The sequence below is a fragment of the Lepus europaeus genome, chromosome X, assembly GCF_033115175.1.
Source record: "Lepus europaeus isolate LE1 chromosome X, mLepTim1.pri, whole genome shotgun sequence".
NCBI classification, from domain to species: domain Eukaryota; kingdom Metazoa; phylum Chordata; class Mammalia; order Lagomorpha; family Leporidae; genus Lepus; species Lepus europaeus.
In genome coordinates this window covers 119,533,099-119,538,458 of record NC_084850.1, presented here as the reverse complement: position 1 = coordinate 119,538,458, position 5,360 = coordinate 119,533,099, and positions in this window count along the sequence as shown.

Sequence of the window (5,360 nt, the reverse complement as noted above, 5' to 3'; positions counted from 1 at the left end):
GCCTAACCATGCCAGTTGTTTCATAAACAAGTTACAAGCTCTTCTGTTTTCACAGTCACCTTCCATAGCAATCACTTCTTGGTGTTCAAAATGAAAACACCATTTCTCACAATTTATGGAATATATTTCTTCCTTGTGACTAAAACATAAAGAAACAGAAGAGGATATATGTCTTCTTTCAGTGTGTCTGCCTCAATTCCTTTTCTTATAAGGAAGAAGGAAATAAAAAGGTTTAGTTTTCAAAAATTTTTATCATATCACATTATCAGTAGATAATGGGTATGGGTATTACAAAAAATTTATTGATTTTTTTCTTTGTGGTATCTATTACATTTTTCTCTTATTCCTCTCACTTAAAGCCCTCAATTGGTTATATTTGGTTTATTGCGGTAATTTTAAACATCAATTGCCTCTTTTTCTTTTCCTACTCTGGGCTATTTTGTGCCCTGTTGTCAAAACTACTTATTTTTTCATTATGGCAAGCCAGAATATGTCTCATTATTTATCTAATGTTCTGTTTCAATCTTATGCCTTCTGAGTCCTAAGATGATTTTCTTCTTATCAAAATTTCCTTACTATAAAAGCCCTAATATATTCCTTCCTTATGCTTTTGTTACCATATTACACTTTACTGATAAGATATCCATATACTTTCTTTCTTCAGAGCCTGTATTTAAATCCTCCAGAGAGAAACTTCACTCTGAATTTCCATCAACCAGTTCACTGAAGTAGTTAATCTATAGCCTATATATTTTTGATAGATTTATTTATTTTGAAAGTCAGAGTTACAGAAAAAAGGCAGGGGAGGGGGAGATTGAGAGAGAGAGATCCTCCATCCACTGGTTCACTCCCCAGATGGCCACAATGGCCAGCACTGTGCCAGGCCAAAGCTATGAGCCAGAAGCTTCATCTGGGTTTCTTATGTGGGTGGCAGTGGCCCAAACACATGGACCATCTTCCACTGATTTTTCCCAGGCCATTAGCAGGGAGCTGGATTGGAAATGGAGCAGCCAGGACACAAACCAGATCCCATAAGGGATGCCAGCATTACAAGCCATGGCTTAACCTGTTGTGCCACAACACTGGGTCCTATAGGCTGTATTATGATATGATTTTCAAATTAAGGTGTTCTGTATTTTCTTTGGTTGGAACTTTTCCCTTGCCTTGGTTTTAAACACTTTAAACAAGGAATCATGTTTTCTATTTTTCTACAGCTTTCACGGTGTCTAATGGGCAGTTTGAACCCTAAATATTTACTTTATTAAGCAAAATGTAATAGGTCTTTAAAAATAAACGCATATATAACAAAATATGGGTATAGACAAGAAGAAAATTGTCAGTTTGGACAATAAGAACATGGCTTTTTTATTGTTCTTCAGATTTATTTTTGATGTTTTCATCAATAAGCATGCACCATTCTTATAATTTAAAGCTGTGTTAGTTCAGCAGCACTGTAATTTAATTACATTGTGATCCAAACAATTAGACTGTGCAAATTTTTATTAACAAAACATCAATAAGTCTACAGTTAGCATAAAATAGTATTTCTGGTGTTCATTTCCAAACATTTTATCTATATTATTAACTTAGAATATTTGCAGCATGCTGCTTCTCTACTATGAACATGATTAGTCACTCATATTTCTATTTCATCGCTGAAGAAAGGCCCTCAATTTCTCATTACTGTGTTTTAAACTAAATCAACCTGACATGAACCTAATAAAAATAAAATTGTTTAGAACAGTTGATTCATCAGAAATCTGAACCCAGGCAAATAAGATTGGGTAGAGTTGTAAATAACCAAGTCTTTTTATTTCAGCTAATGGTCATGTTGTAGCCGTGTTTCAAAACTTTAAGGATTTAAATACAATACTACCTTAGATTTTATTTATATAAAGGGGAGAATTGATTAAAAGGATATCTTTGTTTCTTTCTAGCTGTTAATTCTGTGGTTTTCTGGTCTGAAAGATTTTTTAAGGAAGTGCATCAACTAGAGATAGAAGAGCTTCATAAATATAGGTTTTCTCTTTAGCATTGTGACATATTCTGACATGGAAAACATGGCCTTGGGCACAATAAAGGCATAAGATAGTCTCCTTTTGTTTGTATGCCAGGAAGTTCTGTGCACCATAAGGAGAAGCAGCTCACAACTAGGATGAGGAAAGCAAGAAGGATGTACTAGCTGATTATTGTAGTCAAAAAAATACTCTGGTTAAAAAGAAACAGTGCTACATTCCTTATGTACAGCTACTTAATTTCTCACTCTCAGAAAAAGATAGTATTAAGCTCTAAACTGAAGATTTTAAAGAAAATGTCAAAAAAATAGTGCAATAAATGTTGAATTTGTGGCATAGGTTTGCCACATTCTCAGCAAATTATGACTATCCTTGATAATATCGTTACATTATTTACTAAAGGATAAAATGTTCTTGTTCAGTTTCTTTTAAAAATCGATTTATTTATTTGAAAGAGTTACAGACAGAGACAGATTTGGGGGGGTGGGGCAAGGAGAGAGAGGCTGCATCTACTGGTTGACTCCCTGTGTAGTCACAACAGCCAAGTCTGGGCTAGGTAATAGCTAGTAGGCAGGAAACCGGTACTGTTCTCCCACATGAGTGGTAGGCACCCAAGCACTTGAGCTGTTTTCTGCTGCCTTCTCAGGAGCTTTAGCAGGTAGCTGGATTGGAAACAGAGCAACCAGGACTCAAACAAGCACTCTGATTGGGATGTCAGTGTTACCAGCATCAACCAAATAATGCACTACAACATGGGCCCCAGGCCTAATGCTATAACTAGTACTCCAATAGTATTTTTCACTTTGTGTTGCTATGTGAGGGCAAACTATTGAAATCTTTACCTAATATATACTAAACTGATTTTCTGTATATTAAGAGAATTGAAAATGAATCTTGATGTAATGGAAGGGGAGAGAGAGCGGGAAAGGGGAGGGTTGCGGGTGGGAGGGAAGTTATGGGGGGGGAGGAAGCCACTGTAATCCGTAAGCTGTACTTTGGAAATTTATATTCATTAAATAAAAGATAAAAAAAATTAAAAAAATTTAGAAACACTGACTGTTTTTGAAATATGTTGCAATACTGTTGAAAGAAAAACAAAAAAGGTAAGTGTGCTGTCCTTGAATTGGGCAATACGCAGGGCTGATTCATAGATGAAAAATCAGAGATGTATATATAATTCTATGCTGCTTTCTTTCTAGATCTATCTATAATATAAACATCAAGTCAAGCAGAGGAAGACAAATATGACATGTTCACACTTTGATGTGAAATAAAAAAACAGTCGATCTCATTAAAGCACAAGTAGAATGATGGTTACTGAGATTTGGAAGGTGGAGGTGGAAGGGAAATGACAAAGGGTAAAAAGCTTCATTAAGATAGCAGGAATAAGTCAGATATTTTTTATATCTGTTGCACAGTGTGGCACATATAGCAGTAGTCGAGTATTGTATGTTTAAATGCCACTAGCACGTGGATATTAAATGTTCTCATAATGGAAGGTGTTACATGTTTTGAGGTGACAGATGGGTTGGTTAGCTTGATTTGTTCTTCTCATATTGTATTCAATTCAACAATATCACTTTATACCAATAAGTATGTACAACTGTAATTTGTTTGTATATATTTTTAAGAGGTCATGGTTCCCATTTTCTTGCTTTTTGAAATTCTTTTCACCAGAGTATATTTGAAACTCTGCATCTCAAGTATTTTAACAACCATACCTAAATGTTAGAATTACTAAATATTTCACTTACTGAAAAATGTCACTACTACTTGTATAATAAGACAGAATTACTTCCCAAAAGTACTGAGTAAGACTAAGGAGATTGCATCTGTGATTGTTCCTTAGAATCATGTTAAATATTTAATAGTGTTAAACTTTCTTTCCTGATTTTCTAAGAAAATACTTTATCTTCTTCAATATTCATTGTTTCCAACTCTTTATAACTTGATTTTAATAAATAACATTAACAGCACTGTTACTAATGTATATTGCTTATAATCTTTAATTTATCTTCTACACTTTTGCTTCTCCTTTATTTAAAAAAATGCCTAAAAGCACTATAGGAAAAATATTTTAAAAAGATAATTTCAGTGTGCAACAAATTCCACTTATTATTACTGTCAATGCATAAGACCATAAGAAGTTGATGACAAATTTAGTATTTCCTTTGGGAATGCATGGTACTATGTTTTCTTAATATACAACAGCTGGCTTCCATGTATCTCAAATAACTTTGTGTAGTTTTGGTAAGGAAAGAAAGTTTTCTCTCTCCAGTTCTTCTTAAATCTTTTTTTAATTTTTCTATTTATATTATTCCCATACTGTAGCTATAAACTTCATTATTTCATGAGAAATACAACAATCAATAGCATTCTCTGTGTTTTGAAACATGTAATCATGGTAGAAGACTATATCCATCCAAACTATTATATAATAAATTAGATTATTTAAGTATGTGAAAAGGAAATAGAAAGCATTAAAGCAGACTATATGGTTGGGTTATCATCAAGGAGATTCCATAGATATGGTAATCTCAAATATTACTGAGGTATTGCATACAACTAATGATAGAGGAGGTAAGGATGGTCAGGAATAGTCCCTGTAATGTGAGAAGAATTTGCAGATAGAGGATATGTTCTGGATGTGAAAAGACTTATCAGGAAGTTTTGACCCCAGAAGGGAAAGTATTGAGCTATGGGAATACCATGGTAACTGTAGAGATGATAATTAAAAGCCATGAAGGCTATGCTTGGGAATTTGGACTGTATCCGAACAGATTACAGAGCAGGATTTTGAGCTGCTGCACAATAAAGTAGTGGACTTACGCAGAATTGGATGGGTGAGGATGGCTAATGGATACAAAGGCTAGTTTGAAACCTGCTGCAATAATCCAGTGACAGATAATAAGAAACCTTCTTGAGTAGAGATGAAATAAAGAATAAGGCACATACCAGGATATACTGGGCCTGTAGGATGGCTGAGAGAGACAATGGCCAATGTTAGAGAAATCATGAGAGATGGCAAATCTAGGGAGAAATGTCATTTTGTTTGAGGCATGCTTCATTTGAAGTACTTGAGTTGAGGAACAGTGGTTACTTAAGAAATGAGCGTAGCTGTCATATATCTGAGAGTCACAGGAGTGTAGAATATCCATTGGGGTGCCTTAAACTTGGGGCATGAGGAGAGTTAAACATGTTGATAGAGAAGGAAAGTCAGCCCAGAATAAGGCTCTAGAGAATGTCACCATAATGAATACCAAGCAAAGAGAAAAGTATGTCAGTCATGGTCTGAAAAAGGTAAGGTGATTGAAGATGAGCAACTTATATTTCACCCATTTGAGA